The sequence below is a fragment of the Lepidochelys olivacea genome (assembly GCF_965140295.1).
Source record: "Lepidochelys olivacea isolate rLepOli2 genome assembly, chromosome: 6".
Classification (NCBI taxonomy): Eukaryota; Metazoa; Chordata; order Testudines; family Cheloniidae; genus Lepidochelys; species Lepidochelys olivacea.
The window spans coordinates 10,245,410-10,258,990 of NC_140416.1; positions in this window are offsets into that span (position 1 = coordinate 10,245,410).

A 13,581-nucleotide genomic window follows, 5' to 3' on the forward strand; every position below is an offset into this window, starting at 1 on the left:
CAGTTGGGGCCTAGACTACCTGGGGGTTAAGCTATCTGGTGGTCCCACTAGCTGTGGGCCCTTATTCCAGACAGTAAGGGAATGGCTGACTCAGAGACCCGTGAAACACAGAGCCTGTAGTCTCTGCATCACTGGTTCTGATCTGGTGCTTAGGCTAGTCAGGACTGATGCTATTGTTGCAATTACAGCAGTGACTAGAGACCCCAGTTCAGTGTTCTAGCACCACGGGCTCTCACTGACACAGAAATAGTCCTTTGATGGTTCCTTGGTGACTCAGTCCTAGAGGGACCCAGACTAGTTCTCATGTTACCCAGATGTTCAGTATAGCTGGCACTAAGTGGCTCCCTTGCTGGCAGACTCTATAGATCAGGGATCTCAAACTCAATTTACCTTAGTGCCAGTCCTCAAATCCTCCCAGCAGGCCAGTAATGCAACTCATGCCCCCCAAAACTCTACACACCCCAAAACTCTGCCACCCACCTGCCTAAAGCTCTTGGAGGGAGTTTGGGTCGGGAAGGAGGTCTGGGGTAGGGGATTGGGGTGCAGGCCCTTGGAGGGAGTTTGAGTGCAGAAGGGGTGAGAGTTTGGGCTCTGGAAGGGAGTGGGGGGAGGGCTGCAGGATCTGGGAGGGAATTTGGGGGCAGGAGGGGGTGTGTGGGAAGGGGGAGGGGGTGCAGGAGGAGGAGGGGGGTTGCACGCTCTGGGAGGGATGGGGAAGGGGTGCAGGCTCTGGGAGGGGGTTGTGGGGTGCAGCTCTTACCTGGGGCTCCAAGGCAGGGCAAGCCGAGGGGCCTCCACGCACTGCTGCCCCCAGGCACCACCCCAGCAGCGTCCCATTGGCCGCAGGAGCGTTTGGGGCGGGGGCAGCATGCGGAAGCACAGCCCCACCCCGGGGCCGCAGGGTCAGGCAGGCAGCCACTGAAGCAAGGTGGCGGACGCCTCTCAGCTCTGCTGTGCTGCTGGGGCCCAGGGCCATTTTAAATTGCCTGCGGGGGGGAAGCGCCCGGGGGCGCAGGTGGGGCTAAGGAAGAGATCTGGCCCCAAAACTCCCACATTAGGGAGGCTCGCGGGCCGCAGACGGACCATGAGCCGGGAGTTTGAGACCCCTGCTGTAGATGGCTCAGGATGAGGCACATTAGCAGGGAGATGAGGGCCAAAAGTGTACAGAAACTTGCATTGCTGCTGCATCTCTTCTGGGAACAGAGGAGTTCAGGCACCAGAACTGTCACTTCAGCACACCTCTCTTGCCAGCTAACTTCACTGAAAGCTATGGCTGGGCAGAAAATACGTGTTCCAGCCTACAAGAATTTTTGAGATTTTGAACATTTTCCCCCTTGGAATTGGGGCCAAAAAAATGAAAATCTTGAAAATGTTTGTGACCCAACACCAGCTCCCCCCGCTCCCCTCCCTCCCCCGCCCCCGACAGACACACAAACAAACCCCTCTCGGTTTGGGTCAATCAAAACATTTTGATAACTTGGAAATGTTTTGTTTAGATTTTGACCTTTTTTTCTTCTTCACTTTGTTGGGGTACAAATTAAGTTAAATTTCTACACAAAAAGTCTTTCTGAACTGAGAAACTGAAGCTTTTCATTTTGAAAATGTTGAAACATCTCAAAACTTTTCTTCCAGTGTTTTTCAAGTTTGGACATTCATCAGAACTGACTGTGACACAGAGGCCCCTTGGCAAAGAGTTCTTTGCAAACAACTCTTGTCACAGACCTGACAAACTTACTAAGCCAAACAATGTCTTGTAGGGTACTTATCAATAAAGTGTAGTGTGTAAGGTATCTATAGAAAGCTCTTAACTTGTCAAGATTCATAGTCATTGCAAGATGTGTGCATAGGTAATATTTAAGGAATAAGGTATTTACATTGAAAATTTGCTTTATGGACTTGGAGTAAAAGTTAATAACCAGGAGACAATATTCTCAGTGTTACCACTAGGGCTTGGGAAGTCAGATCTAAGGTATATCTACACAGCAAAGAAAAACCCGCGGCTGGCCCAACTAAGGCTCATGGGGCTCAGGCTGCAGGCCTCTTTCATTGCTTATGTCAACTGTTACTGGCTTTCAGAAGCCATCTCATAATGCTGTACACTAACAGTACAATCAATACAAGTGGTCCTAGTCAGGATGCACACCACCAGCATAAGAAGCAAAATATAGACAGGCACAATCAATGTAATTACTGCGGTGGATATATGCTGACATAAGTTATGTCGACTTAATTTTGTAGTGTAGATATGGCCAAAGTATGATCCCCCCCAAACAGCTCCCTCCGCCTCTTCAAAGACAGTTCCTTTTAAATTGCTATAGTTCTTTTGATCTCTGGTGTACACAATCCTTTTCCATCATGGCATTGTCTCTTAATGACTTGCAAGTGTTTGCAGAGAAAGGGCTTATATTGAACAATCCTGTTTCCCTTCAGCTTGCTTTTCCTTACATCCCTCTTATTAAACTAAATCAATGTAAAGAGAGCTTTAAACTAGGAATTTGGGGGAGATGATTGGGAGATGTCCAGGTAATCTCCATGCTGGATTTTAGCATTGAGAGGGAAGAAAACGAAGTAAGAAAGGATACAGCCGTGGGTAGGAGAATGTATATAAGGAGGAAGGGCAGTGTGGATACCAGTCTAATAGGTTATACTGGCTGTAGAATGACTGTGCCTAATAGCGTACAGAATGTGAGCGAGGCCAAACAGCAAAAATTAAGATGTTTCTACACCAATGTGAGGAGCCTAGGTAACAAAATGGAGGAACTAGAGCTACTGGTGCAGGAAGTGAAACCAGATATTATAGGGATAACAGAGACCTGGTGGAATAGTCGTCATGACTGGACTACAGGTATTGAAGGGTATGTGCTGTTTAGGAAAGACAGAAATAAAGGTAAAGGTGGTGGAGTAGCACTGTATATCAATGATGAGGTAGAATGTAAAGAAATAAGAAGCGATGGAATGGATAAGACAGAGTCCGTCTGGGCAAAAATTACATTGGGGAAGAAAACTACTCTGGGATAGTGCTTGGGGTGTGCTATAGACTGCCAGGATTTAATTTGGATATGGATAGAGCCCTCTTTAATGTTTTTAATGAAGTAAATACTAATGGAAACTGCGTGATCATAGGAGACTTTAACTTCCCAGATATAGACTGGAGGATGAGTGCTAGTAATAATAATAGGGCTCAGATTTTCCTAGATGTGATAGCTGATGGATTCCTTTCATCAAGTAGTTGCTGAACCGACTAGAGGGGATGCCATTTTAGATTTGGTTTTGGTGAGTAGTGAGGATCTCATAGAAGAAATGGTTGTAGGGGACAATCTTGGTTCAAGTGATCATGAGCTAATTCAGTTCAAACTGAATTGAAGGATTAACAAAAATAAATCTGCAACTACGGTTTTTGATTTCAAAAGGGCTGACTTTCAAAAATTAAGGAAATTAGTTAGGGAAGTGGATTGAATTGAAGAACTTATGGATCTAAAGGCAGAGGAGGCCTGGGATTACTTTAAATCAAAGCTGCAGAAACTATCAGAAGCCTGCTTCCCAAGAAAGGGGAAAAAATTCATAGGCAGGAGTTGTAGACCAAGCTGGATGAGCAAGCATCTCAGAGAGGTGATTAAGAAAAAGCAGAATGCATACAGAGAGTGGAAGATGGGAGGGATTAGCAAGGAATCTGATGATGAAGGGAAAGCAGTGGACGTGGTGTTCCTTGACTTTAGCAAGGCTTTTGACACTGTCTCCCACAGTATTCTTGTCAGCAAGTTAAAGAAGTATGGGCTGGATGAATGCACTATAAGGTGGGTAGAAAATTGGCTAGATTGTCGGGCTCAACGGGTAGTGATCAATGGCTCCATGTCTAGTTGGCAGGCAGTATCAAGTGGAGTGCCCCAAGGGTCGGTCCTGGGGCCGGGTTTGTTCAATATCTTCATTAATGATCTGGAGGATGGTGTGGATTGCACCCTCAGCAAGTTTGCAGACGACACTAAACTGGGAGGAGTGGGAGATATGCTGGAGGGTAGGGATAGGATACAGAGGGACCTAGACAAATTGGAGGATTGGGCCAAAAGAAATCTGATGAGGTTCAACAAGCACAAGTGCAGAGTCCTGCACTTAGGACGGAGAATCCAATGCACCGCTACAGACTAGGGACCGAATGGCCAGGCAGCAGTTCTGCAGAAAAGGACCTAAGGGTTACAGTGGACGAGAAGCTGGACATGAGTCAACAGTGTGCCCTTGTAGCCAAGAAGGCCAATGGCATTTTGGGATGTATAAGTAGGGGCATTGCCAGCAGATTGAGGGACGTGATCGTTCCCATCTATTCGACATTGGTGAGGCCTCATCTGGAGTATTGTGTCCAGTTTTGGGCCCCACACTACAAGAAGGATTTGGAAAAATTGGACAGAGTTCAGCGGAGGGCAACAAAAATGATTAGGGGACTGGAACACATGATTGACGAGGAGAGGCTGAGGGAACTGGGATTGTTTAGTCTACAGAAGAGAAGAACGAGGGGAGATTTGATAGCTGCTTTCAACTACCTGAAAGGTGGTTCCAAAGAGGATGGATCTAGACTATTCTCAGTGGTAGCTGATCAAAGGACAAGGAGTAATGGTCTCAAGTTGCAGTGGGGGAGATTTAGGTTGGATATGAGGAAAAACTTTTTCACTCGGAGGGTGGTGAAACACTGGAATGCGTTACCTAGGGAGGTGGTGGAATCTCCTTCCTTAGAAGTTTTTAAGGTCAGGCTTGACAAAGCCCTGGCTGGGATGATTTAATGGGGGATCAGTCCTGTTTTGAGCAGGGGGTTGGACTAGATGACCTCCTGAGGTCCCTTTCAACCCTGATATTCTATGATTCTAAAGTTTGCGGATGATACAAAGCTGGGAGGTATTGCCAATTTAGAGAAGGACCGGGAAATCATACAGGAAGATTTGGATGACCTTGTAAACTGAAATAATAGTAATAGGATGAAATTTAATAGTGAGAAGTGAAAGGTTATGCATTTAGGGATTAATAACAAGAATTTTAGTTATAAGCTGGGGACGCATCAATTAGAAGCAGTGGAGGAGGAGAAGGGCCTTGGAGTATTGGTTGATCATAGGACGACTATGAGCCGCCAATGTGATATGGCCATGAAAAAAGCTAATGCAGTCTTGGGATGCATCAGGAGAGATATCTAGCTAGAGATGCGTTAGATTATGATTTCTTTAAATGGCTGAGAAAATAGCTGTGCTGAATAGAATGAATATTCCTGTCTGTGTGTCTTTTTTGTAACTTAAGGTTTTGCCTAGAGGGATTCTCTATGTTTTGAATCTAATTACCCTGTAAAGTATTTACCATCCTGATTTTACAGAGGTGATTCCTTTTTACTTCTATTAAAAGTCTTCTTGTAAGGAAACTGAATGCTTTTTTCATTGTTCTAAGATCCAAGGGTTTGGGTCTGTGGTCACCTATGCAAATTGGTGAGGATTTTTACCAACCTTCCACAGGAAGTGGGGTGCAAGGGTTGGGAGGATTTTGCGGGGAAAGACGTGTCCAAACTACATTTTCTCTGGAACCCAGATAAAGTTTGGTGGTGGCAGTGGAAGTCCAAGGGCAAAGGGTAAAATAGTTTGTACCTTGGGGAAGTTTTAACCTAACCTAGTAAAAGTAAGCTTAGAAGGTTTTCATGCAGGTCCCCACATCTGTACCCTAGAGTTCAGAGTGGGGAAGGAACCTTGACAGCTACCCAAGATCCATAAACCTGGAAACCCTGGACGCCCCATCATCTCAGGCATTGGCACTCTTACATCAAGATTATCTGGCTATTTGGATTCTCTCCTCAGAACCTACGCTACCAGCACTTCTAGCTATCTTTGAGACACCACCGACTTCTTGAGGAAACTACAATTCATTGGTGATCTTCCTGAAAACACCATCCTGGCCACGATGGATGTAGAAGCTCTTTACACCAATATTCCACACGAGGATGTACTGCAAGCTGTCAAGAACAGTATCCCTGATGAGGCCATGGCACACCTGGTGACTGAGCTTTGTGACTTTGTCCTCACCCACAACCATTTCAGGTTTGGGGACAACTTATACCTTCAAGTCAGTGCCACTGCTATGGGTACCCGCATGGCCCCACAGTATGCCAACATCTTTACGGCTCACTTAGAACAACGCTTCCTCAGCTCTCGTCCCCTAGTGCCCCTCCTCTACTTGCACTACATTGATGACATCATCATCATATGGACCCACGGGAAGGAGGCCCTTGAAGAATTCCACCTGGATTTCAACAACTTCCACCCCACCATCAACCTCAGCCTGGACCAGTCCACACAAGAGATCCACTTCCAGGACACTACAGTGCAAATAAGTGATGGTCACATAAATACCACCCTATACCGGAAACTTACTGACCGCTATACTTACCTACATGCCTCCAGCTTCCATCCAGGACATATCACACGATCCGTTGTCTACAGCCAAGCCCTAAGATACAACCAAATTTGCTCCAATCACTCAGACAGAGACAAACACCTACAAGATCTTTATCAAGCATTCTTAAAACTACAATACCCGCCTGGGGAAGTGAGGAAACGAGACACGTACCCAGAAATCACCTACTACAGGACAGGCCCAACAAGGAAAATAGCAGAACACCACTGGCCATCACGTACAGTCCCCAGCTAAAACCTCTCCAGCATATTATCAGTGATCTACAACCTATCCTGGAAAACGATCCCTCACTCTCCCAGACCTTGGGAAGCAGGCCAGTCCTCGCTTACCGACAGCCCCCTCAACCTGAAGCAAATACTCACCAGGAACTACACACCACACCACAGAAACACTAACCCAGGAACCAATCACTAGTCAGGAAGACTCGATTTAATCATGGTTTTCTACATAAAAGTGTATTCTTGTTGGTTGTTATAACCTTAATACATATTCTTCACAATTCAGAGATAGATGTAGGTTTCATTTTTAGAAGGTACACACAATACATTTTTAAACAGTGATTTATTTTTAAAACTTTTCAGATTAATTTTACAGCTATACCAGAAAATGAATGATTGTTTGGTTATTTCATTTACCAAAGGTAATTGAAGCATGTATTTATGAAGTCATTGGTAGGTGAACTATCTCCCATTCAACAGGTTAATCATTATTATTTGGAGGATTTTCTTGCCATGCTGTATTAGCAGGAGAACATCACCAGACAGACATTTAAATTGTTTTATTTAACTAAAACAACAATGTTAAGTATTCTGGATTTTTTTCTTCAACAGCAAACATATAATATTTTAACAAAAAAGCATATGTCCCTCCCTTCTCACATTTATCTCCAGACTTCTTCTCCTTGTCCAGATCTATTCCACCCCTAACAATCTTCTATTCACTGAACTTTTTGAAATTTTTCACTTTTAGAGAGAGGTAAGGAATTGACTCTATGTACACAAATTTGCAGAGGGACAATAGAGTTGAGGTCAGTTATTTCTCACCTCTATATATTTATTTATTTAAAACATTTTTGCTGTTAACAAGTATGTTACCTCTGGAGACACAAATCCATAGTTTGAGAACTGCAAAACTAAGCATCTCTGATGGTATCTTCTAGACTGAGCACTGAGTTCCATTGCATGGATAGAAAGATTAACCTACAAAATCTATACAGAAGCCTGTGGAACCCCATAAGATTGGGATCCTAATCCATGAACTATTGGAACTAATTTACAAAACTTTTCTTAAACATTACATGAATATATTGTCTCATACTATAGAATTAGAATTTATAATCCCTATTCCATGATGAGATATCTTTGAGCTATAATGTATCTTAATTAAAACTATCTTTAGATAGGTTTATTCCTCAAAAATAATTTTACCAAAAAAATCCGATTTAAATTAAAAAATCCGTTTTTAAATTTTTTTAAAAAAAAATCATTGATTTTTATCCACCCTGCTCAGCACTCTACTCAGAGCATCCTTGAGCTCCTTGTTCCTCATGCTGTAGATCAGGTGGTTCAGTACAGGGGTCACAAAGGTGTAGACCACAGACACCACCTGGCCTTGCTGGAGTAGCTGGAGCTTTTGTGGCAGTAAACGAAGATGCAGCAGCCATATTGCAGAAGGACAACTATCAGGTAGGAAGAGCAGGTGGAGAAGGCACGGTGCCAGCTGGCCACAGAGTGGATCCACAGGATGGCAGCCATAATAAAAGACATAAGAGATGCAAATCAGAAGGAAGGGGATGGTCAGGGTTATCATAGTCACAGCAAAAATGATGGCTTCAAGGCTCTTCGTGTTGCCACACGCCAGCCACAAGACACAATAGAAGTGGTTGATTTCATTGGCGCCACAGAACAGCAGGTGGAATGGCAGAACAGTAACTTGCAGGGCAGATAAGAGCGCCTGCACCCGCGACCCAGCTATAAGGCGCACATCACAGCACATCAGCCTCATCTGGGTTTCTTCCCCACGGAACCAGCATGTGGTACCTGCCAAAAGAAAAGTGGGGAGAGGAGTAGAGCCAGAGGGTATGGCATTGCACTTCTGGGAAACATTCAGGTTCAATATCAGGAAGCACCTTCCAATTCTATAACCGGGAGACTTATCAGTTGGAAGTGACAGAGGAGGAGAAATACCTGGGTGTATTGGTTGATCATAGGATGTCCATGAGCTGCCAGTGTGATATGGCCATGGAAAAAGGCTAATGCAGTCCTACGATGCATCAGGTGAGGTATTTCCAGTAGAGACAGGGAAGTGTTAATACCGTTATACAAGGCACTGGTGAGACCTCAGCTGGAATACTGTGTGCAATTCTGGTCTCCCATGTTTAAGAAAGATGAATTCAAACTAGAACAGGTGCAAAGAAGGGTTACAAGGACAATCCTACCTTATGAGAGGAGACTCAAAGAGCTTGACTTGTTTAGCTGAACCAAAAGAAGGCTATGGGGACATATAATTGCTCTCTATAAATACATCAGAGAGATAAAGACCAGGGATGGAGAGGCATTATTTATGTTAAGCACCGATATGGACACAAGAACAAATGTATATAAATTGGCCATCAGCAAGTTTAGGCTTGAAATTAGAGGAAGGTTTCTAACCATCAGAGGAGTAAAGTTCTGGACCAGCCTTCCAAGGGGAGCAGAGTGGGTAAAATACCTAACTGGCTTCAAGACTGAACTTGATAAGTTTATGGAGGGGGTGGTATGATGAGACTGCCTACAATGGCATGTAGCTGATCTGCAACTGCTAGCAGCAAATATCTCCAATGGCCAGTGATGGGACACTAGGTGGGGAGGGCTTTGAGTTACTACAGAAAATTCTTTCCCAGGTGTTTGGCTAGTGGTCCAACTGATTGCCATATCTGGGGTTGAGAAGGAATTTTTGCCCAAGTCAGATTGTCAGAGACCCTGGGAGTTTCTCACCTTCTGCTGCATCATGGGGCATGGGGCACTTGCAGGTTTAAACTAGTGTAAATGGCAGATTCCCAGTAACTTGAAGTCTTTAAATCATGATTTGAGGACTTCAGTAACTCAGCCAAAGGTTATGGGTCTATTTCAGGAGTGGGTGGGTGAGGTTCTGTGGCCTGCAATGTGCAGGAGGTCAGACTAGATGATCATGATGTTCCCTTCTGACCTTAGAATGTAGGAATGATGAGTCCAGGGCTGGCACCCATCTGCAAGGGCTAGTTCTGAAATCAGCTGTGCTCTAATGTAAGGAGACTCACTCACGGTCTCCCTACAGTGCATTCTTCTATTATGTATCATTTCTGAGTCCCTCCAAATGCAAGGAAAGACCTGTTCCTACCCCAAGGAGTGCACTTCTTAACATCCACATGGCACAATGAACAAGCCTCATAAACAGACAAGGAAGGGGAGGGAAACGGTGAGGGTGACAACAACAAAATGACACAGTTTGATGATTCTGTTAACGTAGTGTCAACGTTTGACTCAGACTCACAATTTATCAGACCACTCTGTTTTATTAGCAAAGCTGCTCTGCTAATACATTTAGAAGTGAGCCCCCCGAGTGGGGCTTGTGTCTCTTAATTTATACAGTTTTTTGGAGAACAAGTTACAGAGAAGTTACAGACAAAAGAAGAAAAAGATTTTAGTCACCACCCTTCGAGATCCCTGAAACCAGTCACGTATCTTCAATTACCTGCCACCCTTAACAATCTCCTTTAACAGCTTCCAGTTAACTTAACTTAACTTAACTAATTGCCCTTCACACCTTCCATTCTGATGCCTGCTTCTTAGACGTGCTTAGACGTGCTTCTTAGACGTGCTTCTCCATTCAAAAGCTAACTGTCCCTATGTGTGCTCCCTCAGACACTTCGTAACATGTTTTGGCATGCCCTCTCATATACAATGTATCCAGCATGTCCCCTTATACAATGTTATACTTCCACAGTAGTGTTGCCAGTCTCTTCTTCCCACACATTTTTTTATCCTCACTCCCTCCTCAAAGGCAAGCCAACTAGGGTGAGTTTGAGGGAAAGTTTTAGCAAGGCAAGAGATGGCAGGTTTGCAGAGGGATTGCCATGCAACCCAGCTGCATTGGAGCAATGAAGAGGAAGGCACAGACACAGGTGTGGGAGATGCTTCCTATGGGAGATGGTGCCAAGGCATCCTTGGCTGCAGGCTGAAAAGGAGACGAGTATTTTCCAACACTAACAGGGAGGAGCAGCAACTACACATCTCAGGAATCATTGAATCCGTTAGTGAATTAAAAGGCCCTTTACTGTCAGCCCTGTTTCAGAAGGCCAAGAGGTTACAGCAGTTAGGTGGATTCCTGCAGAGAATGAACAACCCAAAAGCAAAAGGTGAACTCTGTGCTTAGTAAGGGTCTCAGAAACTCACAGATTCTAATCGGCTTCTGAGCTGGCATCAGAGAAGTGACTATCAGAAAGGAAAGTCCCCATGTCCCGAAAATAATTTCCCACGCTTTTTAAGCATCTTGTATTCTGTCACTGGCTATTTTCTTTTCTTCACTCCTGCAATTTGTACCCTTCTCCCACCCCGCAATGTCTCTCCATCTCGCTCGCTCTCTTATTATACATGGCCGCTGCATTATCAGAGGAAAGCAGTTCTCCCAGACCAGAGTGCCCATTCCTGGTTCCCCAGCAAACACCTGCCTGGCGCTCAGCTCTGCCCCTACTGCGACTTAGGCATAGAGCTCCTCTGACCCAGCCTCTCAAATCCCCAGCACCCAGCTGTGAGCTGCCCACTCTCCTTTCTCACATGTGGAGCTCAGAGGAGGTGCCATCTCAGGACACTAATGAACAGCCTGTGTCAATGTGATGGGCAAATATCCCTGGCTCACTGAATCTCTCCTAGCGCATTCTGCTCAGCTGCCCATTTCGAACAAGTATTTCCTCTGGTTCTCCCCACGAGCAGATATCGCCATGGAAAAGGCAGCCTGAGATCCTGGATGATGTTCTACACATAAGACGTCATCGGATCCATCACCAGCTATGATTGGACCCGAGACAAGAGGGTACAAAACAGACTAGTCATGGCTTAGACGTCGTTCACTGAAGTGGAGGGGAGGAAAGGCCTGAAGGCAGTAGGATAAGGCAGGCAGCTCGGCACCGCACTGGTGAAGGGACCTGCACAGGGTCATCCCTCCAGCTCATCAGCACTAGCCAGGGATGAAGAAACTAAATACCCATCAGACCCATGACATATGGGGGGTTAGGTCATGTGGGCTGTTCGGATTGGACTGTGCAGAATCTGAACTCCCCTGGACCCAGCCCTACAGATCCCCTTGGAGTTTCAACTTATAGAATCTCCTAAAAGCCCGAAATAATCCCCCATCCACCATAGCGTACCTTCCTGCCCCTCTCATCTTCCTCATTGTCTGACCACCTTCTCTGGACTTCCCTTCCCACCTCACGCTGCCCTGCTAATCCATTGTCTGTTCCATTCCCACAGCCGTGCAAGATTGTTTCCTATGATGTATGTGGCATTATGCAGGGTACAATGTGGACTGGGGGACAGCTGTGAACACCCTCAGTTCTCCAACCTGGGGTGCCTCTTACACGGCTTTGCTGTAAGAACATCCAGTCCTGACCTGTTCACACACACAGCCTTTAGCATGTAAAATCCCTCCTAGCTACACAGTATTGAGGGCTAGTAGTTAGCCACTAATGAATTAAACTGCAGAGCAACACAAGCAAACACCCAGTCCCAGACTTTCCTCCAGAAATGTGCGTCTTGTACTGCCCAGTACACTACTGAACAATGCAAGCTCATATAAAATCTGTCATTTCATCAAAGGAAAATGATATGCATCAGTCTTGTTATCCCAAATGGAGTCTCCCACAAACTTTAATCCAAACACATAGTGGTTAAGGTAAACAATAAGATAATTTTATTAACTACAGAAAGATAGATTTTAAGTGATTACAAATAATGATGCGTAAAAGTCAGGATTGGTTACAAAAGAAATGAAAGAGTAAAATGCAAGCTAATACCGAACTTAACAAGCTAAGGGTATGTCTACACTATGAAATTAGGTCAAATTTTGAAGTTGAATTTTATACAGTCGATTGTGTGTGTGCCCACTTAAAACCATTAAGACCATTAAGTCGGTGGAGTGCATCCACGGTACTGAGGCTAGTGTTGACTTACAGAGTGTTGCACTGTGGGTAACAGTGGGTTGAGATCCCAATGCCTAATGGGGCAAAAAACATTGTTGTGGGTGGTTCTGGGTACATGTCGTCAGGCCCTCCCTCTCTCCCTCCGTGAAAGCAACAGCAGACAATCGTTTCGCGCCTTTTTTCCTGGGTTACCCATGCAGACGCCATACCACGGCAAGCATGGAGCCCGCTCAGCTCACCGTCACCATATGTCTCCTGGATGCTGGCAGACGTGGGACTGCATTGCTACACAGCAGCAGCTCATTGCCTTGTGGTAGCAGATAGTGGAGTACGACTAGTAGCAATCCTCATCGTCTCCTGGGTGCTCTTGGCTGGCCTCGGTCAGGTCGGGTGGGGCGCCTGGGCAGACATGGGTGCTCCTGGCAGACCTCGGTGAAGTCTGTCAGGGGCGCCTGCACATAAATGGGAGTGACTCAGGTCATTTTCTTCTTTAAGTTTTGTCTAATGGATATTCAGTCCTGCCTGGAATATTGGGAGAGGGATAGCTCAGTGATTTGAGCATTAGCCTGCTAAACCTATGGTTGTGAGCTCAATCCCTGAGGGAGCCATTCTTGCCTCATGCTTCTCTCCCAGCCACCAGCACTGTCTGCTGCTAGCTTGCTCCTTCCTCCATGAAAACAACAGCTGACAATCGTTTTGCGCCTTTTTCCATGCGGGCGCCATATTGCTCTCAGCATCGTTATCCACCTGCCGCTTCCGCTGCCACTCTGCTCTCCTGCTCACGCCATACCACGGCAAACATGGAGCCCACTCAGTTCACCGCAGCAGTTGTGACCGCTCTAAACACCACACGCATTATCATGCAGTTTATGCAGAACCATAACCAGAACCTGCAAAAGCAAGCGAGTAGTGACAGCAGCGCAGTGAGGACAGCGATGAGGACATGGACACTGTGAAAGTAGAATGAATTATATTTAAATTATAATTCATTC